The sequence below is a fragment of the Hyla sarda genome, unplaced genomic scaffold (assembly GCF_029499605.1).
Source record: "Hyla sarda isolate aHylSar1 unplaced genomic scaffold, aHylSar1.hap1 scaffold_1042, whole genome shotgun sequence".
Lineage (NCBI taxonomy): Eukaryota > Metazoa > Chordata > Amphibia > Anura > Hylidae > Hyla > Hyla sarda.
The window spans coordinates 106,038-128,606 of NW_026607661.1; the positions used below are offsets into that span (position 1 = coordinate 106,038).

The 22,569-nt window shown below is 45.5% G+C and overlaps 10 non-coding genes across 10 annotated transcripts; all 10 read left to right on the top strand.

Annotated features, from left to right (window-relative positions):
* Positions 1-1,623: 1,623 nt before the first annotated feature.
* Positions 1,624-1,822, top strand: LOC130299208 (U2 spliceosomal RNA). The gene has a single exon (XR_008850391.1). It is a non-coding gene; the product is annotated as a U2 spliceosomal RNA (small nuclear RNA).
* A 2,075-nt stretch (positions 1,823-3,897) lies between these two features.
* On the top strand, positions 3,898-4,088 carry LOC130299186 (U2 spliceosomal RNA). Its single transcript, XR_008850371.1, has one exon. It is a non-coding gene; the product is annotated as a U2 spliceosomal RNA (small nuclear RNA).
* Positions 4,089-6,171: 2,083 nt separating this feature from the next.
* Positions 6,172-6,362, top strand: LOC130299187 (U2 spliceosomal RNA). Its single transcript, XR_008850372.1, has one exon. It is a non-coding gene; the product is annotated as a U2 spliceosomal RNA (small nuclear RNA).
* A 2,092-nt stretch (positions 6,363-8,454) lies between these two features.
* On the top strand, positions 8,455-8,645 carry LOC130299188 (U2 spliceosomal RNA). Its single transcript, XR_008850373.1, has one exon. It is a non-coding gene; the product is annotated as a U2 spliceosomal RNA (small nuclear RNA).
* A 2,087-nt stretch (positions 8,646-10,732) lies between these two features.
* Positions 10,733-10,923, top strand: LOC130299195 (U2 spliceosomal RNA). Its single transcript, XR_008850380.1, has one exon. It is a non-coding gene; the product is annotated as a U2 spliceosomal RNA (small nuclear RNA).
* Positions 10,924-13,002: 2,079 nt separating this feature from the next.
* On the top strand, positions 13,003-13,193 carry LOC130299189 (U2 spliceosomal RNA). The gene has a single exon (XR_008850374.1). It is a non-coding gene; the product is annotated as a U2 spliceosomal RNA (small nuclear RNA).
* Positions 13,194-15,297: 2,104 nt separating this feature from the next.
* Positions 15,298-15,488, top strand: LOC130299190 (U2 spliceosomal RNA). The gene has a single exon (XR_008850375.1). It is a non-coding gene; the product is annotated as a U2 spliceosomal RNA (small nuclear RNA).
* Positions 15,489-17,581: 2,093 nt separating this feature from the next.
* On the top strand, positions 17,582-17,772 carry LOC130299191 (U2 spliceosomal RNA). Its single transcript, XR_008850376.1, has one exon. It is a non-coding gene; the product is annotated as a U2 spliceosomal RNA (small nuclear RNA).
* Positions 17,773-19,858: 2,086 nt separating this feature from the next.
* On the top strand, positions 19,859-20,049 carry LOC130299192 (U2 spliceosomal RNA). Its single transcript, XR_008850377.1, has one exon. It is a non-coding gene; the product is annotated as a U2 spliceosomal RNA (small nuclear RNA).
* Positions 20,050-22,140: 2,091 nt separating this feature from the next.
* On the top strand, positions 22,141-22,331 carry LOC130299194 (U2 spliceosomal RNA). Its single transcript, XR_008850379.1, has one exon. It is a non-coding gene; the product is annotated as a U2 spliceosomal RNA (small nuclear RNA).
* Positions 22,332-22,569: the final 238 nt, after the last annotated feature.

Below are 22,569 nucleotides of genomic sequence, written 5' to 3' on the forward strand. Positions count from 1 at the left end.
CCCCAATTCTGTTTATATGCGTTATAGAGGGCCTGTTGAAGAATGTGCAGAAAGATAAATGTGTGAGTGGTGTTTTTATTCCAGGTAGTGATGGTAGTAAGTTAAAGGTTTTAAGTTATATGGACGATGTGGTTTTTACTTGTACATCCCAAGCAGATCTCAACAGAGTAAATTTGCATGTGAGGATTTTTTGTTGTGTGGCTGGGATGAATGTGAACTGGGGGAAGTGCCAATTATGCAGTTTTGGGAACCAAGAGAATATAGTAGTGGATGGTGTTAAGGAAAAAGAAGACATTGAAGTGCTAGGAGTGATATTTGATAAAGACCTCAAAGGAAAGAAAAGTTATGAGACTTTGGACAGTAAAATTGAGAAGAAGCTATCCTTCTGGAGGTTAAGGAACTTGTCACTTAAAAGGAAAGTTCTTATCATTAAGTCTGTAATCCTACCGCTTCTCTTGTATACGGCTATGGTGCTTCCTCCAGGGAAGTTATGGACTAGGAGAGTCACAAGGAAGCTTTTTGTGTTCTTCTGGGGGTCTAAGATGGAGAAAATGAGAAGAGAAGAAGTGATGAAGAGTATGAATTTGGGCGGATATAACTTTCCAAACATTGATCTGTTTTTAAAGGTGCACTATTTTCTTTTAATTTTTAAATTGATACAGTGCAATAATAGGGCGGCAGACATGAGTAAATACCTTGCAGGATGGTTGTTTTCCAAATGGGGCTGGTGTGAGAGGGATTTGAGGAGACCCATAGCACATGTGATACCTACCTTCTATGTGCTCCTCAGGTCTTTCAATGATCAATTTGGTTTGAGCTCTTTAGGTGAACCTGATAAAAAGAAAATAGAACAAGAAATAAGGAAAAATGAGAGATTATATGAAGTACCATTCTGCACTAATGCTCAGTCTGTGAAGATTTGGAAGTTTTTTAAAGTTATTGGACTATCAAACAGACAAAAAGACGTTAGTTGGATGTCCTTTCATGGCTGCCTCCCAACCCGATCTTTTTTAAATGGAAGAGGTTTGAGAATAAGTGACAGATGCCCAAGAGAGGGTTGTGGAGGTAGAGAAGACTTAGTGCACCTTTATTGGGACTGTTTTTATGCAAAAGAATTTTTTATGTTTTTAAAGAAGTTTTTAATCCAACTCACTGGATATAACAGTTTTTCTTTTGAGAAAGTTTTTATTGGTCAAGATCTTAGTAAAAAGGAAGATACACGTACTAATTGGATTCTTTTTTCTGTTTTTAAAGAGGTTTTATGGGACTCACGCAATTTGCTTGTTTTTAAAAATGTTGTTATTTCTCCGAGGGAATTGAAAAGATTGTTTTTAGGAAGGATTTTTACTATCTTTCTACTGGACAAAAAGAGAATTGGTGAAGAAGAAGCGGAGAAAATCTGGATGCATACACGATGGAAAAATTTATAAGAAGTACGTAAAGGAGAAAGCTGTAAGTTTTTGACCAATTTCTGTGATTGTTTTTGACATGTTTTTTTGTTTTGTTGTTTGGTCACTTTTTCTTGGCACTCGGTTCCCTTAGTTAGTTTTTTCCGTATGATGTTTTTTCAGATATTGTTTTAAGTGACGAGTCTTGGTAGGTGACCTGATGATCGTCCAAACAATAGTCTGTAACTGAGGAAAAAAAAAAAAAAAAAAAAAAAAAAAAATCTGTTCTTATCAGTTTAATATCTGATACGTCCCCTATCTGGGGACCATATATTAAATGGATTTTTGAGAACGGGGGCCGATTTCGAAGCTTGCTTCCGTCGCCCTATGCATTGACCCGATATGGCAGTATCTTCGGGTACAGTGCACCACCCCCTTACAGGGTTAAAAAGAAAGATTCCTACTTTCATTGCTACCTGCTTGCTGGCTAGCCAGCTAGCCAGCCCTGTGGGCCTTGCTGCTGCTGCAGCCAAAAAACAAAAGGTGGTGCTGCTGCTGCTTCTGCTGCTTCTGCTTCTGCTTGTGTCTGGCCCCTGTTGGAGCGTCCAGGCACAGGACTTCTGCTGCTGCTGACTAAATGGCCTCCTTAATTGGATCATTTGAGTAGCCAGCACACCTGTGCAGGTAGGGCATGACATGATAGGCAGCTGCCTTGATAGCGGGTGGGTGCTGAATGTTCCTAATTGACAAAATAAGATTAATGCTTATGAAGAAATATAAAATCTCATCCCTTCCCCAATATCGCGCCACACCCCTACCCCTTAATTCCCTGGTTGAACGTGATGGACATATGTCTTTTTTCGACCGTACTAACTATGTAACTATGTAACATAACATGGGGGGGGTCTCCTGGCTGTTCACACAGGTGTGTCATTGCTGTACATTGACCATGCATTGCTTCTGTGGTATTGCAAAGGCAAAGACAAATGCTTCCAGCCATCCATTGCACTAATGGATTGGTCATCAGCTGGCTGTCTATGTCCCGCATCAATATAGACCAAAGTACAGAGGGTTAGGCTATGCTATTGTGCACCTACCTGATGCATCAGAAGGTGCGAGGCCCTTGCTAAATTCTGTGCACAGACTTTGAGATCTATGCTTTAGACTGTATCTAAACCTGCTCCAACATGGACTGACATTCTGGCCTACTTTCAGCCGATGCGACTTGTCTGTCGCTGAACAGTCGCTTTTTATGTATTCAGCACCTATGTATAATGTTGTAAAAATGCTCTAGAAGCTAAAGTCGCAGAAATGTCACACATATTTGGCCTGCAACTTTCTGTGCGACAAATTCAGACAGGAAAAATCAGTATAAATCCTTAGAAAATTATCCCCCAGTGTCTCCATCTGCTGGCGGTATTGAATAAGCATTGCTGCACTGATGGGGTATGCATTAGACGAAAAAAAAGAAGAAAAAGAAGAATAATACGCCCAGAAAAGAGGCGAAAAGGAGAAAAACGTAAAAAAACGTGAAAAAAAAGTAAGAGGAAGAGAAGGGAAAAAAAGGTGGAAATGGGTTTAAAAGTGATTTCGGCGGAGAAATATATATATATATATATATATATATATATATATATGCGCACACACACACATAGATATAAACGTATTCTCCGTTGAGATATTGCAGCCGCTGCTGTGTCCAGGCCCAGGAGCCTTAGCACTGTGCTGTGATGTCACTCAATACCACTGACATCACTAGGTGTAAACAACATCTCTCCTTTGCTGTGTGTGTGACTATGGAGCTGTTTGGTGATGTCGTCTATTACGGCCTTCATAGAAGCAACAGGAGATTGTTGCATCCATCTTGAACCCTCAGAACTACAGTGCTATGATGTCACTCACTTCCACAGGCCTTGCAGAGTGTAAACAACAACAACCCAGCTTTGTTGTGTATGTAACCAAAGGGATTTGTGATGTCACCTAGAACCTTCACAGCAGCGACAGCTTTATGAGGAGCATCAGCACTGCTCTGCCTGAGCAGAACCATCACCGCCATAGGTTGTCAAATAACCCGGATTTAACCCACACAGGTAAGTCCAATGGGGTGCAGGCATGTCCTCTATGCTTACAGCTTCCCGTGGGTGTTGGTTTGATACCGTTTGGGGACAGCCAAGGAGGCATCTGCAGGCAACAAAGGTAGGTGTGTGCTTGTGTGTGTGTTTCCTATGCAGATCCTAAGCCCAGTGTCACATGCAAGTAGGAGGAGTAAGAAGGGTTCCTGGCAAATCCGGGTTATGGATTGCATTTAAAAAGGCCCCGTGGGAGTGCAATGGGCCCCTGTCTTGCTGCTTAGCAATAATGGTATGGGTTTAGGTTCTGCTGTGTGTACTGGTGGTTGACTGCCCCCCAGCCCAGAGTGTGCATGGAAAATTGTCTGGCAGCCTCCCTGACAGCAAGCAGTGATAGTGCCCATGAAGGGGACCTTGTTGGGCCCGCCCCTTTCACGGTTATCGCTTCTCGGCCTTTTGGCTAAGATCAAGTGTAGTATCTGTTCTTATCAGTTTAATATCTGATACGTCCCCTATCTGGGGACCATATATTAAATGGATTTTTGAGAACGGGGGCCGATTTCGAAGCTTGCTTCCGTCGCCCTATGCATTGACCCGATATGGCAGTATCTTCGGGTACAGTGCACCACCCCCTTACAGGGTTAAAAAGAAAGATTCCTACTTTCATTGCTACCTGCTTGCTGGCTAGCCAGCTAGCCAGCCCTGTGGGCCTTGCTGCTGCTGCAGCCAAAAAACAAAAGGTGGTGCTGCTGCTGCTTCTGCTGCTTCTGCTTCTGCTTGTGTCTGGCCCCTGTTGGAGCGTCCAGGCACAGGACTTCTGCTGCTGCTGACTAAATGGCCTCCTTAATTGGATCATTTGAGTAGCCAGCACACCTGTGCAGGTAGGGCATGACATGATAGGCAGCTGCCTTGATAGCGGGTGGGTGCTGAATGTTCCTAATTGACAAAATAAGATTAATGCTTATGAAGAAATATAAAATCTCATCCCTTCCCCAATATCGCGCCACACCCCTACCCCTTAATTCCCTGGTTGAACGTGATGGACATATGTCTTTTTTCGACCGTACTAACTATGTAACTATGTAACATAACATGGGGGGGGTCTCCTGGCTGTTCACACAGGTGTGTCATTGCTGTACATTGACCATGCATTGCTTCTGTGGTATTGCAAAGGCAAAGACAAATGCTTCCAGCCATCCATTGCACTAATGGATTGGTCATCAGCTGGCTGTCTATGTCCCGCATCAATATAGACCAAAGTACAGAGGGTTAGGCTATGCTATTGTGCACCTACCTGATGCATCAGAAGGTGCGAGGCCCTTGCTAAATTCTGTGCACAGACTTTGAGATCTATGCTTTAGACTGTATCTAAACCTGCTCCAACATGGACTGACATTCTGGCCTACTTTCAGCCGATGCGACTTGTCTGTCGCTGAACAGTCGCTTTTTATGTATTCAGCACCTATGTATAATGTTGTAAAAATGCTCTAGAAGCTAAAGTCGCAGAAATGTCACACATATTTGGCCTGCAACTTTCTGTGCGACAAATTCAGACAGGAAAAATCAGTATAAATCCTTAGAAAATTATCCCCCAGTGTCTCCATCTGCTGGCGGTATTGAATAAGCATTGCTGCACTGATGGGGTATGCATTAGACGAAAAAAAAGAAGAAAAAGAAGAATAATACGCCCAGAAAAGAGGCGAAAAGGAGAAAAACGTAAAAAAACGTGAAAAAAAAGTAAGAGGAAGAGAAGGGAAAAAAAGGTGGAAATGGGTTTAAAAGTGATTTCGGCGGAGAAATATATATATATATATATATATATATATATATATATATATATATGCGCACACACACACATAGATATAAACGTATTCTCCGTTGAGATATTGCAGCCGCTGCTGTGTCCAGGCCCAGGAGCCTTAGCACTGTGCTGTGATGTCACTCAATACCACTGACATCACTAGGTGTAAACAACATCTCTCCTTTGCTGTGTATGTGACTATGGAGCTGTTTGGTGATGTCGTCTATTACGGCCTTCATAGAAGCAACAGGAGATTGTTGCATCCATCTTGAACCCTCAGAACTACAGTGCTATGATGTCACTCACTTCCACAGGCCTTGCAGAGTGTAAACAACAACAACCCAGCTTTGTTGTGTATGTAACCAAAGGGATTTGTGATGTCACCTAGAACCTTCACAGCAGCGACAGCTTTATGAGGAGCATCAGCACTGCTCTGCCTGAGCAGAACCATCACCGCCATAGGTTGTCAAATAACCCGGATTTAACCCACACAGGTAAGTCCAATGGGGTGCAGGCATGTCCTCTATGCTTACAGCTTCCCGTGGGTGTTGGTTTGATACCGTTTGGGGACAGCCAAGGAGGCATCTGCAGGCAACAAAGGTAGGTGTGTGCTTGTGTGTGTGTTTCCTATGCAGATCCTAAGCCCAGTGTCACATGCAAGTAGGAGGAGTAAGAAGGGTTCCTGGCAAATCCGGGTTATGGATTGCATTTAAAAAGGCCCCGTGGGAGTGCAATGGGCCCCTGTCTTGCTGCTTAGCAATAATGGTATGGGTTTAGGTTCTGCTGTGTGTACTGGTGGTTGACTGCCCCCCAGCCCAGAGTGTGCATGGAAAATTGTCTGGCAGCCTCCCTGACAGCAAGCAGTGATAGTGCCCATGAAGGGGACCTTGTTGGGCCCGCCCCTTTCACGGTTATCGCTTCTCGGCCTTTTGGCTAAGATCAAGTGTAGTATCTGTTCTTATCAGTTTAATATCTGATACGTCCCCTATCTGGGGACCATATATTAAATGGATTTTTGAGAACGGGGGCCGATTTCGAAGCTTGCTTCCGTCGCCCTATGCATTGACCCGATATGGCAGTATCTTCGGGTACAGTGCACCACCCCCTTACAGGGTTAAAAAGAAAGATTCCTACTTTCATTGCTACCTGCTTGCTGGCTAGCCAGCTAGCCAGCCCTGTGGGCCTTGCTGCTGCTGCAGCCAAAAAACAAAAGGTGGTGCTGCTGCTGCTTCTGCTGCTTCTGCTTCTGCTTGTGTCTGGCCCCTGTTGGAGCGTCCAGGCACAGGACTTCTGCTGCTGCTGACTAAATGGCCTCCTTAATTGGATCATTTGAGTAGCCAGCACACCTGTGCAGGTAGGGCATGACATGATAGGCAGCTGCCTTGATAGCGGGTGGGTGCTGAATGTTCCTAATTGACAAAATAAGATTAATGCTTATGAAGAAATATAAAATCTCATCCCTTCCCCAATATCGCGCCACACCCCTACCCCTTAATTCCCTGGTTGAACGTGATGGACATATGTCTTTTTTCGACCGTACTAACTATGTAACTATGTAACATAACATGGGGGGGGGGGGGGGGGTCTCCTGGCTGTTCACACAGGTGTGTCATTGCTGTACATTGACCATGCATTGCTTCTGTGGTATTGCAAAGGCAAAGACAAATGCTTCCAGCCATCCATTGCACTAATGGATTGGTCATCAGCTGGCTGTCTATGTCCCGCATCAATATAGACCAAAGTACAGAGGGTTAGGCTATGCTATTGTGCACCTACCTGATGCATCAGAAGGTGCGAGGCCCTTGCTAAATTCTGTGCACAGACTTTGAGATCTATGCTTTAGACTGTATCTAAACCTGCTCCAACATGGACTGACATTCTGGCCTACTTTCAGCCGATGCGACTTGTCTGTCGCTGAACAGTCGCTTTTTATGTATTCAGCACCTATGTATAATGTTGTAAAAATGCTCTAGAAGCTAAAGTCGCAGAAATGTCACACATATTTGGCCTGCAACTTTCTGTGCGACAAATTCAGACAGGAAAAATCAGTATAAATCCTTAGAAAATTATCCCCCAGTGTCTCCATCTGCTGGCGGTATTGAATAAGCATTGCTGCACTGATGGGGTATGCATTAGACGAAAAAAAAGAAGAAAAAGAAGAATAATACGCCCAGAAAAGAGGCGAAAAGGAGAAAAACGTAAAAAAACGTGAAAAAAAAGTAAGAGGAAGAGAAGGGAAAAAAAGGTGGAAATGGGTTTAAAAGTGATTTCGGCGTAGAAATATATATATATATATATATATATATATATATATATATATATATGCGCACACACACACATAGATATAAACGTATTCTCCGTTGAGATATTGCAGCCGCTGCTGTGTCCAGGCCCAGGAGCCTTAGCACTGTGCTGTGATGTCACTCAATACCACTGACATCACTAGGTGTAAACAACATCTCTCCTTTGCTGTGTATGTGACTATGGAGCTGTTTGGTGATGTCGTCTATTACGGCCTTCATAGAAGCAACAGGAGATTGTTGCATCCATCTTGAACCCTCAGAACTACAGTGCTATGATGTCACTCACTTCCACAGGCCTTGCAGAGTGTAAACAACAACAACCCAGCTTTGTTGTGTATGTAACCAAAGGGATTTGTGATGTCACCTAGAACCTTCACAGCAGCGACAGCTTTATGAGGAGCATCAGCACTGCTCTGCCTGAGCAGAACCATCACCGCCATAGGTTGTCAAATAACCCGGATTTAACCCACACAGGTAAGTCCAATGGGGTGCAGGCATGTCCTCTATGCTTACAGCTTCCCGTGGGTGTTGGTTTGATACCGTTTGGGGACAGCCAAGGAGGCATCTGCAGGCAACAAAGGTAGGTGTGTGCTTGTGTGTGTGTTTCCTATGCAGATCCTAAGCCCAGTGTCACATGCAAGTAGGAGGAGTAAGAAGGGTTCCTGGCAAATCCGGGTTATGGATTGCATTTAAAAAGGCCCCGTGGGAGTGCAATGGGCCCCTGTCTTGCTGCTTAGCAATAATGGTATGGGTTTAGGTTCTGCTGTGTGTACTGGTGGTTGACTGCCCCCCAGCCCAGAGTGTGCATGGAAAATTGTCTGGCAGCCTCCCTGACAGCAAGCAGTGATAGTGCCCATGAAGGGGACCTTGTTGGGCCCGCCCCTTTCACGGTTATCGCTTCTCGGCCTTTTGGCTAAGATCAAGTGTAGTATCTGTTCTTATCAGTTTAATATCTGATACGTCCCCTATCTGGGGACCATATATTAAATGGATTTTTGAGAACGGGGGCCGATTTCGAAGCTTGCTTCCGTCGCCCTATGCATTGACCCGATATGGCAGTATCTTCGGGTACAGTGCACCACCCCCTTACAGGGTTAAAAAGAAAGATTCCTACTTTCATTGCTACCTGCTTGCTGGCTAGCCAGCTAGCCAGCCCTGTGGGCCTTGCTGCTGCTGCAGCCAAAAAACAAAAGGTGGTGCTGCTGCTGCTTCTGCTGCTTCTGCTTCTGCTTGTGTCTGGCCCCTGTTGGAGCGTCCAGGCACAGGACTTCTGCTGCTGCTGACTAAATGGCCTCCTTAATTGGATCATTTGAGTAGCCAGCACACCTGTGCAGGTAGGGCATGACATGATAGGCAGCTGCCTTGATAGCGGGTGGGTGCTGAATGTTCCTAATTGACAAAATAAGATTAATGCTTATGAAGAAATATAAAATCTCATCCCTTCCCCAATATCGCGCCACACCCCTACCCCTTAATTCCCTGGTTGAACGTGATGGACATATGTCTTTTTTCGACCGTACTAACTATGTAACTATGTAACATAACATGGGGGGGGTCTCCTGGCTGTTCACACAGGTGTGTCATTGCTGTACATTGACCATGCATTGCTTCTGTGGTATTGCAAAGGCAAAGACAAATGCTTCCAGCCATCCATTGCACTAATGGATTGGTCATCAGCTGGCTGTCTATGTCCCGCATCAATATAGACCAAAGTACAGAGGGTTAGGCTATGCTATTGTGCACCTACCTGATGCATCAGAAGGTGCGAGGCCCTTGCTAAATTCTGTGCACAGACTTTGAGATCTATGCTTTAGACTGTATCTAAACCTGCTCCAACATGGACTGACATTCTGGCCTACTTTCAGCCGATGCGACTTGTCTGTCGCTGAACAGTCGCTTTTTATGTATTCAGCACCTATGTATAATGTTGTAAAAATGCTCTAGAAGCTAAAGTCGCAGAAATGTCACACATATTTGGCCTGCAACTTTCTGTGCGACAAATTCAGACAGGAAAAATCAGTATAAATCCTTAGAAAATTATCCCCCAGTGTCTCCATCTGCTGGCGGTATTGAATAAGCATTGCTGCACTGATGGGGTATGCATTAGACGAAAAAAAAGAAGAAAAAGAAGAATAATACGCCCAGAAAAGAGGCGAAAAGGAGAAAAACGTAAAAAAACGTGAAAAAAAAGTAAGAGGAAGAGAAGGGAAAAAAAGGTGGAAATGGGTTTAAAAGTGATTTCGGCGGAGAAATATATATATATATATATATATATATATATATATATATATATATATATGCGCACACACACACATAGATATAAACGTATTCTCCGTTGAGATATTGCAGCCGCTGCTGTGTCCAGGCCCAGGAGCCTTAGCACTGTGCTGTGATGTCACTCAATACCACTGACATCACTAGGTGTAAACAACATCTCTCCTTTGCTGTGTATGTGACTATGGAGCTGTTTGGTGATGTCGTCTATTACGGCCTTCATAGAAGCAACAGGAGATTGTTGCATCCATCTTGAACCCTCAGAACTACAGTGCTATGATGTCACTCACTTCCACAGGCCTTGCAGAGTGTAAACAACAACAACCCAGCTTTGTTGTGTATGTAACCAAAGGGATTTGTGATGTCACCTAGAACCTTCACAGCAGCGACAGCTTTATGAGGAGCATCAGCACTGCTCTGCCTGAGCAGAACCATCACCGCCATAGGTTGTCAAATAACCCGGATTTAACCCACACAGGTAAGTCCAATGGGGTGCAGGCATGTCCTCTATGCTTACAGCTTCCCGTGGGTGTTGGTTTGATACCGTTTGGGGACAGCCAAGGAGGCATCTGCAGGCAACAAAGGTAGGTGTGTGCTTGTGTGTGTGTTTCCTATGCAGATCCTAAGCCCAGTGTCACATGCAAGTAGGAGGAGTAAGAAGGGTTCCTGGCAAATCCGGGTTATGGATTGCATTTAAAAAGGCCCCGTGGGAGTGCAATGGGCCCCTGTCTTGCTGCTTAGCAATAATGGTATGGGTTTAGGTTCTGCTGTGTGTACTGGTGGTTGACTGCCCCCCAGCCCAGAGTGTGCATGGAAAATTGTCTGGCAGCCTCCCTGACAGCAAGCAGTGATAGTGCCCATGAAGGGGACCTTGTTGGGCCCGCCCCTTTCACGGTTATCGCTTCTCGGCCTTTTGGCTAAGATCAAGTGTAGTATCTGTTCTTATCAGTTTAATATCTGATACGTCCCCTATCTGGGGACCATATATTAAATGAATATTTGAGAACGGGGGCCGATTTCGAAGCTTGCTTCCGTCGCCCTATGCATTGACCCGATATGGCAGTATCTTCGGGTACAGTGCACCACCCCCTTACAGGGTTAAAAAGAAAGATTCCTACTTTCATTGCTACCTGCTTGCTGGCTAGCCAGCTAGCCAGCCCTGTGGGCCTTGCTGCTGCTGCAGCCAAAAAACAAAAGGTGGTGCTGCTGCTGCTTCTGCTGCTTCTGCTTCTGCTTGTGTCTGGCCCCTGTTGGAGCGTCCAGGCACAGGACTTCTGCTGCTGCTGACTAAATGGCCTCCTTAATTGGATCATTTGAGTAGCCAGCACACCTGTGCAGGTAGGGCATGACATGATAGGCAGCTGCCTTGATAGCGGGTGGGTGCTGAATGTTCCTAATTGATAAAATAAGATTAATGCTTATGAAGAAATATAAAATCTCATCCCTTCCCCAATATCGCGCCACACCCCTACCCCTTAATTCCCTGGTTGAACGTGATGGACATATGTCTTTTTTCGACCGTACTAACTATGTAACTATGTAACATAACATGGGGGGGGTCTCCTGGCTGTTCACACAGGTGTGTCATTGCTGTACATTGACCATGCATTGCTTCTGTGGTATTGCAAAGGCAAAGACAAATGCTTCCAGCCATCCATTGCACTAATGGATTGGTCATCAGCTGGCTGTCTATGTCCCGCATCAATATAGACCAAAGTACAGAGGGTTAGGCTATGCTATTGTGCACCTACCTGATGCATCAGAAGGTGCGAGGCCCTTGCTAAATTCTGTGCACAGACTTTGAGATCTATGCTTTAGACTGTATCTAAACCTGCTCCAACATGGACTGACATTCTGGCCTACTTTCAGCCGATGCGACTTGTCTGTCGCTGAACAGTCGCTTTTTATGTATTCAGCACCTATGTATAATGTTGTAAAAATGCTCTAGAAGCTAAAGTCGCAGAAATGTCACACATATTTGGCCTGCAACTTTCTGTGCGACAAATTCAGACAGGAAAAATCAGTATAAATCCTTAGAAAATTATCCCCCAGTGTCTCCATCTGCTGGCGGTATTGAATAAGCATTGCTGCACTGATGGGGTATGCATTAGACGAAAAAAAAGAAGAAAAAGAAGAATAATACGCCCAGAAAAGAGGCGAAAAGGAGAAAAACGTAAAAAAACGTGAAAAAAAAGTAAGAGGAAGAGAAGGGAAAAAAAGGTGGAAATGGGTTTAAAAGTGATTTCGGCGGAGAAATATATATATATATATATATATATATATATATATATATATGCGCACACACACACATAGATATAAACGTATTCTCCGTTGAGATATTGCAGCCGCTGCTGTGTCCAGGCCCAGGAGCCTTAGCACTGTGCTGTGATGTCACTCAATACCACTGACATCACTAGGTGTAAACAACATCTCTCCTTTGCTGTGTATGTGACTATGGAGCTGTTTGGTGATGTCGTCTATTACGGCCTTCATAGAAGCAACAGGAGATTGTTGCATCCATCTTGAACCCTCAGAACTACAGTGCTATGATGTCACTCACTTCCACAGGCCTTGCAGAGTGTAAACAACAACAACCCAGCTTTGTTGTGTATGTAACCAAAGGGATTTGTGATGTCACCTAGAACCTTCACAGCAGCGACAGCTTTATGAGGAGCATCAGCACTGCTCTGCCTGAGCAGAACCATCACCGCCATAGGTTGTCAAATAACCCGGATTTAACCCACACAGGTAAGTCCAATGGGGTGCAGGCATGTCCTCTATGCTTACAGCTTCCCGTGGGTGTTGGTTTGATACCGTTTGGGGACAGCCAAGGAGGCATCTGCAGGCAACAAAGGTAGGTGTGTGCTTGTGTGTGTGTTTCCTATGCAGATCCTAAGCCCAGTGTCACATGCAAGTAGGAGGAGTAAGAAGGGTTCCTGGCAAATCCGGGTTATGGATTGCATTTAAAAAGGCCCCGTGGGAGTGCAATGGGCCCCTGTCTTGCTGCTTAGCAATAATGGTATGGGTTTAGGTTCTGCTGTGTGTACTGGTGGTTGACTGCCCCCCAGCCCAGAGTGTGCATGGAAAATTGTCTGGCAGCCTCCCTGACAGCAAGCAGTGATAGTGCCCATGAAGGGGACCTTGTTGGGCCCGCCCCTTTCACGGTTATCGCTTCTCGGCCTTTTGGCTAAGATCAAGTGTAGTATCTGTTCTTATCAGTTTAATATCTGATACGTCCCCTATCTGGGGACCATATATTAAATGGATTTTTGAGAACGGGGGCCGATTTCGAAGCTTGCTTCCGTCGCCCTATGCATTGACCCGATATGGCAGTATCTTCGGGTACAGTGCACCACCCCCTTACAGGGTTAAAAAGAAAGATTCCTACTTTCATTGCTACCTGCTTGCTGGCTAGCCAGCTAGCCAGCCCTGTGGGCCTTGCTGCTGCTGCAGCCAAAAAACAAAAGGTGGTGCTGCTGCTGCTTCTGCTGCTTCTGCTTCTGCTTGTGTCTGGCCCCTGTTGGAGCGTCCAGGCACAGGACTTCTGCTGCTGCTGACTAAATGGCCTCCTTAATTGGATCATTTGAGTAGCCAGCACACCTGTGCAGGTAGGGCATGACATGATAGGCAGCTGCCTTGATAGCGGGTGGGTGCTGAATGTTCCTAATTGACAAAATAAGATTAATGCTTATGAAGAAATATAAAATCTCATCCCTTCCCCAATATCGCGCCACACCCCTACCCCTTAATTCCCTGGTTGAACGTGATGGACATATGTCTTTTTTCGACCGTACTAACTATGTAACTATGTAACATAACATGGGGGGGGGGGGGGGGGGGGTCTCCTGGCTGTTCACACAGGTGTGTCATTGCTGTACATTGACCATGCATTGCTTCTGTGGTATTGCAAAGGCAAAGACAAATGCTTCCGCCATCCATTGCACTAATGGATTGGTCATCAGCTGGCTGTCTATGTCCCGCATCAATATAGACCAAAGTACAGAGGGTTAGGCTATGCTATTGTGCACCTACCTGATGCATCAGAAGGTGCCGAGGCCCTTGCTAAATTCTGTGCACAGACTTTGAGATCTATGCTTTAGACTGTATCTAAACCTGCTCCAACATGGACTGACATTCTGGCCTACTTTCAGCCGATGCGACTTGTCTGTCGCTGAACAGTCGCTTTTTATGTATTCAGCACCTATGTATAATGTTGTAAAAATGCTCTAGAAGCTAAAGTCGCAGAAATGTCACACATATTTGGCCTGCAACTTTCTGTGCGACAAATTCAGACAGGAAAAATCAGTATAAATCCTTAGAAAATTATCCCCCAGTGTCTCCATCTGCTGGCGGTATTGAATAAGCATTGCTGCACTGATGGGGTATGCATTAGACGAAAAAAAAGAAGAAAAAGAAGAATAATACGCCCAGAAAAGAGGCGAAAAGGAGAAAAACGTAAAAAAACGTGAAAAAAAAGTAAGAGGAAGAGAAGGGAAAAAAAGGTGGAAATGGGTTTAAAAGTGATTTCGGCGGAGAATATATATATATATATATATATATATATATATATATATATATATATATATATATGCGCACACACACACATAGATATAAACGTATTCTCCGTTGAGATATTGCAGCCGCTGCTGTGTCCAGGCCCAGGAGCCTTAGCACTGTGCTGTGATGTCACTCAATACCACTGACATCACTAGGTGTAAACAACATCTCTCCTTTGCTGTGTATGTGACTATGGAGCTGTTTGGTGATGTCGTCTATTACGGCCTTCATAGAAGCAACAGGAGATTGTTGCATCCATCTTGAACCCTCAGAACTACAGTGCTATGATGTCACTCACTTCCACAGGCCTTGCAGAGTGTAAACAACAACAACCCAGCTTTGTTGTGTATGTAACCAAAGGGATTTGTGATGTCACCTAGAACCTTCACAGCAGCGACAGCTTTATGAGGAGCATCAGCACTGCTCTGCCTGAGCAGAACCATCACCGCCATAGGTTGTCAAATAACCCGGATTTAACCCACACAGGTAAGTCCAATGGGGTGCAGGCATGTCCTCTATGCTTACAGCTTCCCGTGGGTGTTGGTTTGATACCGTTTGGGGACAGCCAAGGAGGCATCTGCAGGCAACAAAGGTAGGTGTGTGCTTGTGTGTGTGTTTCCTATGCAGATCCTAAGCCCAGTGTCACATGCAAGTAGGAGGAGTAAGAAGGGTTCCTGGCAAATCCGGGTTATGGATTGCATTTAAAAAGGCCCCGTGGGAGTGCAATGGGCCCCTGTCTTGCTGCTTAGCAATAATGGTATGGGTTTAGGTTCTGCTGTGTGTACTGGTGGTTGACTGCCCCCCAGCCCAGAGTGTGCATGGAAAATTGTCTGGCAGCCTCCCTGACAGCAAGCAGTGATAGTGCCCATGAAGGGGACCTTGTTGGGCCCGCCCCTTTCACGGTTATCGCTTCTCGGCCTTTTGGCTAAGATCAAGTGTAGTATCTGTTCTTATCAGTTTAATATCTGATACGTCCCCTATCTGGGGACCATATATTAAATGGATTTTTGAGAACGGGGGCCGATTTCGAAGCTTGCTTCCGTCGCCCTATGCATTGACCCGATATGGCAGTATCTTCGGGTACAGTGCACCACCCCCTTACAGGGTTAAAAAGAAAGATTCCTACTTTCATTGCTACCTGCTTGCTGGCTAGCCAGCTAGCCAGCCCTGTGGGCCTTGCTGCTGCTGCAGCCAAAAAACAAAAGGTGGTGCTGCTGCTGCTTCTGCTGCTTCTGCTTCTGCTTGTGTCTGGCCCCTGTTGGAGCGTCCAGGCACAGGACTTCTGCTGCTGCTGACTAAATGGCCTCCTTAATTGGATCATTTGAGTAGCCAGCACACCTGTGCAGGTAGGGCATGACATGATAGGCAGCTGCCTTGATAGCGGGTGGGTGCTGAATGTTCCTAATTGACAAAATAAGATTAATGCTTATGAAGAAATATAAAATCTCATCCCTTCCCCAATATCGCGCCACACCCCTACCCCTTAATTCCCTGGTTGAACGTGATGGACATATGTCTTTTTTCGACCGTACTAACTATGTAACTATGTAACATAACATGGGGGGGGGGGGGGGGTCTCCTGGCTGTTCACACAGGTGTGTCATTGCTGTACATTGACCATGCATTGCTTCTGTGGTATTGAAAAGGCAAAGACAAATGCTTCCAGCCATCCATTGCACTAATGGATTGGTCATCAGCTGGCTGTCTATGTCCCGCATCAATATAGACCAAAGTACAGAGGGTTAGGCTATGCTATTGTGCACCTACCTGATGCATCAGAAGGTGCGAGGCCCTTGCTAAATTCTGTGCACAGACTTTGAGATCTATGCTTTAGACTGTATCTAAACCTGCTCCAACATGGACTGACATTCTGGCCTACTTTCAGCCGATGCGACTTGTCTGTCGCTGAACAGTCGCTTTTTATGTATTCAGCACCTATGTATAATGTTGTAAAAATGCTCTAGAAGCTAAAGTCGCAGAAATGTCACACATATTTGGCCTGCAACTTTCTGTGCGACAAATTCAGACAGGAAAAATCAGTATAAATCCTTAGAAAATTATCCCCCAGTGTCTCCATCTGCTGGCGGTATTGAATAAGCATTGCTGCACTGATGGGGTATGCATTAGACGAAAAAAAAGAAGAAAAAGAAGAATAATACGCCCAGAAAAGAGGCGAAAAGGAGAAAAACGTAAAAAAACGTGAAAAAAAAGTAAGAGGAAGAGAAGGGAAAAAAAGGTGGAAATGGGTTTAAAAGTGATTTCGGCGGAGAAATATATATATATATATATATATATATATATATATATATATATATATGCGCACACACACACATAGATATAAACGTATTCTCCGTTGAGATATTGCAGCCGCTGCTGTGTCCAGGCCCAGGAGCCTTAGCACTGTGCTGTGATGTCACTCAATACCACTGACATCACTAGGTGTAAACAACATCTCTCCTTTGCTGTGTATGTGACTATGGAGCTGTTTGGTGATGTCGTCTATTACGGCCTTCATAGAAGCAACAGGAGATTGTTGCATCCATCTTGAACCCTCAGAACTACAGTGCTATGATGTCACTCACTTCCACAGGCCTTGCAGAGTGTAAACAACAACAACCCAGCTTTGTTGTGTATGTAACCAAAGGGATTTGTGATGTCACCTAGAACCTTCACAGCAGCGACAGCTTTATGAGGAGCATCAGCACTGCTCTGCCTGAGCAGAACCATCACCGCCATAGGTTGTCAAATAACCCGGATTTAACCCACACAGGTAAGTCCAATGGGGTGCAGGCATGTCCTCTATGCTTACAGCTTCCCGTGGGTGTTGGTTTGATACCGTTTGGGGACAGCCAAGGAGGCATCTGCAGGCAACAAAGGTAGGTGTGTGCTTGTGTGTGTGTTTCCTATGCAGATCCTAAGCCCAGTGTCACATGCAAGTAGGAGGAGTAAGAAGGGTTCCTGGCAAATCCGGGTTATGGATTGCATTTAAAAAGGCCCCGTGGGAGTGCAATGGGCCCCTGTCTTGCTGCTTAGCAATAATGGTATGGGTTTAGGTTCTGCTGTGTGTACGGTTGGTTGACTGCCCCCCAGCCCAGAGTGTGCATGGAAAATTGTCTGGCAGCCTCCCTGACAGCAAGCAGTGATAGTGCCCATGAAGGGGACCTTGTTGGGCCCGCCCCTTTCACGGTTATCGCTTCTCGGCCTTTTGGCTAAGATCAAGTGTAGTATCTGTTCTTATCAGTTTAATATCTGATACGTCCCCTATCTGGGGACCATATATTAAATGGATTTTTGAGAACGGGGGCCGATTTCGAAGCTTGCTTCCGTCGCCCTATGCATTGACCCGATATGGCAGTATCTTCGGGTACAGTGCACCACCCCCTTACAGGGTTAAAAAGAAAGATTCCTACTTTCATTGCTACCTGCTTGCTGGCTAGCCAGCTAGCCAGCCCTGTGGGCCTTGCTGCTGCTGCAGCCAAAAAACAAAAGGTGGTGCTGCTGCTGCTTCTGCTTCTGCTTGTGTCTGGCCCCTGTTGGAGCGTCCAGGCACAGGACTTCTGCTGCTGCTGACTAAATGGCCTCCTTAATTGGATCATTTGAGTAGCCAGCACACCTGTGCAGGTAGGGCATGACATGATAGGCAGCTGCCTTGATAGCGGGTGGGTGCTGAATGTTCCTAATTGACAAAATAAGATTAATGCTTATGAAGAAATATAAAATCTCATCCCTTCCCCAATATCGCGCCACACCCCTACCCCTTAATTCCCTGGTTGAACGTGATGGACATATGTCTTTTTTCGACCGTACTAACTATGTAACTATGTAACATAACATGGGGGGGGGGGGGGGGGGTCTCCTGGCTGTTCACACAGGTGTGTCATTGCTGTACATTGACCATGCATTGCTTCTGTGGTATTGCAAAGGCAAAGACAAATGCTTCCAGCCATCCATTGCACTAATGGATTGGTCATCAGCTGGCTGTCTATGTCCCGCATCAATATAGACCAAAGTACAGAGGGTTAGGCTATGCTATTGTGCACCTACCTGATGCATCAGAAGGTGCGAGGCCCTTGCTAAATTCTGTGCACAGACTTTGAGATCTATGCTTTAGACTGTATCTAAACCTGCTCCAACATGGACTGACATTCTGGCCTACTTTCAGCCGATGCGACTTGTCTGTCGCTGAACAGTCGCTTTTTATGTATTCAGCACCTATGTATAATGTTGTAAAAATGCTCTAGAAGCTAAAGTCGCAGAAATGTCACACATATTTGGCCTGCAACTTTCTGTGCGACAAATTCAGACAGGAAAAATCAGTATAAATCCTTAGAAAATTATCCCCCAGTGTCTCCATCTGCTGGCGGTATTGAATAAGCATTGCTGCACTGATGGGGTATGCATTAGACGAAAAAAAAGAAGAAAAAGAAGAATAATACGCCCAGAAAAGAGGCGAAAAGGAGAAAAACGTAAAAAAACGTGAAAAAAAAGTAAGAGGAAGAGAAGGGAAAAAAAGGTGGAAATGGGTTTAAAAGTGATTTCGGCGGAGAAATATATATATATATATATATATATATATATATATATATATATATATGGGCACACACACACATAGATATAAACGTATTCTCCGTTGAGATATTGCAGCCGCTGCTGTGTCCAGGCCCAGGAGCCTTAGCACTGTGCTGTGATGTCACTCAATACCACTGACATCACTAGGTGTAAACAACATCTCTCCTTTGCTGTGTATGTGACTATGGAGCTGTTTGGTGATGTCGTCTATTACGGCCTTCATAGAAGCAACAGGAGATTGTTGCATCCATCTTGAACCCTCAGAACTACAGTGCTATGATGTCACTCACTTCCACAGGCCTTGCAGAGTGTAAACAACAACAACCCAGCTTTGTTGTGTATGTAACCATAGGGATTTGTGATGTCACCTAGAACCTTCACAGCAGCGACAGCTTTATGAGGAGCATCAGCACTGCTCTGCCTGAGCAGAACCATCACCGCCATAGGTTGTCAAATAACCCGGATTTAACCCACACAGGTAAGTCCAATGGGGTGCAGGCATGTCCTCTATGCTTACAGCTTCCCGTGGGTGTTGGTTTGATACCGTTTGGGGACAGCCAAGGAGGCATCTGCAGGCAACAAAGGTAGGTGTGTGCTTGTGTGTGTGTTTCCTATGCAGATCCTAAGCCCAGTGTCACATGCAAGTAGGAGGAGTAAGAAGGGTTCCTGGCAAATCCGGGTTATGGATTGCATTTAAAAAGGCCCCGTGGGAGTGCAATGGGCCCCTGTCTTGCTGCTTAGCAATAATGGTATGGGTTTAGGTTCTGCTGTGTGTACTGGTGGTTGACTGCCCCCCAGCCCAGAGTGTGCATGGAAAATTGTCTGGCAGCCTCCCTGACAGCAAGCAGTGATAGTGCCCATGAAGGGGACCTTGTTGGGCCCGCCCCTTTCACGGTTATCGCTTCTCGGCCTTTTGGCTAAGATCAAGTGTAGTATCTGTTCTTATCAGTTTAATATCTGATACGTCCCCTATCTGGGGACCATATATTAAATGGATTTTTGAGAACGGGGGCCGATTTCGAAGCTTGCTTCCGTCGCCCTATGCATTGACCCGATATGGCAGTATCTTCGGGTACAGTGCACCACCCCCTTACAGGGTTAAAAAGAAAGATTCCTACTTTCATTGCTACCTGCTTGCTGGCTAGCCAGCTAGCCAGCCCTGTGGGCCTTGCTGCTGCTGCAGCCAAAAAACAAAAGGTGGTGCTGCTGCTGCTTCTGCTGCTTCTGCTTCTGCTTGTGTCTGGCCCCTGTTGGAGCGTCCAGGCACAGGACTTCTGCTGCTGCTGACTAAATGGCCTCCTTAATTGGATCATTTGAGTAGCCAGCACACCTGTGCAGGTAGGGCATGACATGATAGGCAGCTGCCTTGATAGCGGGTGGGTGCTGAATGTTCCTAATTGACAAAATAAGATTAATGCTTATGAAGAAATATAAAATCTCATCCCTTCCCCAATATCGCGCCACACCCCTACCCCTTAATTCCCTGGTTGAACGTGATGGACATATGTCTTTTTTCGACCGTACTAACTATGTAACTATGTAACATAACATGGGGGGGGGGGGGGGGGTCTCCTGGCTGTTCACACAGGTGTGTCATTGCTGTACATTGACCATGCATTGCTTCTGTGGTATTGCAAAGGCAAAGACAAATGCTTCCAGCCATCCATTGCACTAATGGATTGGTCATCAGCTGGCTGTCTATGTCCCGCATCAATATAGACCAAAGTACAGAGGGTTAGGCTATGCTATTGTGCACCTACCTGATGCATCAGAAGGTGCGAGGCCCTTGCTAAATTCTGTGCACAGACTTTGAGATCTATGCTTTAGACTGTATCTAAACCTGCTCCAACATGGACTGACATTCTGGCCTACTTTCAGCCGATGCGACTTGTCTGTCGCTGAACAGTCGCTTTTTATGTATTCAGCACCTATGTATAATGTTGTAAAAATGCTCTAGAAGCTAAAGTCGCAGAAATGTCACACATATTTGGCCTGCAACTTTCTGTGCGACAAATTCAGACAGGAAAAATCAGTATAAATCCTTAGAAAATTATCCCCCAGTGTCTCCATCTGCTGGCGGTATTGAATAAGCATTGCTGCACTGATGGGGTATGCATTAGACGAAAAAAAAGAAGAAAAAGAAGAATAATACGCCCAGAAAAGAGGCGAAAAGGAGAAAAACGTAAAAAAACGTGAAAAAAAAGTAAGAGGAAGAGAAGGGAAAAAAAGGTGGAAATGGGTTTAAAAGTGATTTCGGCGGAGAATATATATATATATATATATATATATATATATATATATATATATGCGCACACACACACATAGATATAAACGTATTCTCCGTTGAGATATTGCAGCCGCTGCTGTGTCCAGGCCCAGGAGCCTTAGCACTGTGCTGTGATGTCACTCAATACCACTGACATCACTAGGTGTAAACAACATCTCTCCTTTGCTGTGTATGTGACTATGGAGCTGTTTGGTGATGTCGTCTATTACGGCCTTCATAGAAGCAACAGGAGATTGTTGCATCCATCTTGAACCCTCAGAACTACAGTGCTATGATGTCACTCACTTCCACAGGCCTTGCAGAGTGTAAACAACAACAACCCAGCTTTGTTGTGTATGTAACCAAAGGGATTTGTGATGTCACCTAGAACCTTCACAGCAGCGACAGCTTTATGAGGAGCATCAGCACTGCTCTGCCTGAGCAGAACCATCACCGCCATAGGTTGTCAAATAACCCGGATTTAACCCACACAGGTAAGTCCAATGGGGTGCAGGCATGTCCTCTATGCTTACAGCTTCCCGTGGGTGTTGGTTTGATACCGTTTGGGGACAGCCAAGGAGGCATCTGCAGGCAACAAAGGTAGGTGTGTGCTTGTGTGTGTGTTTCCTATGCAGATCCTAAGCCCAGTGTCACATGCAAGTAGGAGGAGTAAGAAGGGTTCCTGGCAAATCCGGGTTATGGATTGCATTTAAAAAGGCCCCGTGGGAGTGCAATGGGCCCCTGTCTTGCTGCTTAGCAATAATGGTATGGGTTTAGGTTCTGCTGTGTGTACTGGTGGTTGACTGCCCCCCAGCCCAGAGTGTGCATGGAAAATTGTCTGGCAGCCTCCCTGACAGCAAGCAGTGATAGTGCCCATGAAGGGGACCTTGTTGGGCCCGCCCCTTTCACGGTTATCGCTTCTCGGCCTTTTGGCTAAGATCAAGTGTAGTATCTGTTCTTATCAGTTTAATATCTGATACGTCCCCTATCTGGGGACCATATATTAAATGGATTTTTGAGAACGGGGGCCGATTTCGAAGCTTGCTTCCGTCGCCCTATGCATTGACCCGATATGGCAGTATCTTCGGGTACAGTGCACCACCCCCTTACAGGGTTAAAAAGAAAGATTCCTACTTTCATTGCTACCTGCTTGCTGGCTAGCCAGCTAGCCAGCCCTGTGGGCCTTGCTGCTGCTGCAGCCAAAAAACAAAAGGTGGTGCTGCTGCTGCTTCTGCTGCTTCTGCTTCTGCTTGTGTCTGGCCCCTGTTGGAGCGTCCAGGCACAGGACTTCTGCTGCTGCTGACTAAATGGCCTCCTTAATTGGATCATTTGAGTAGCCAGC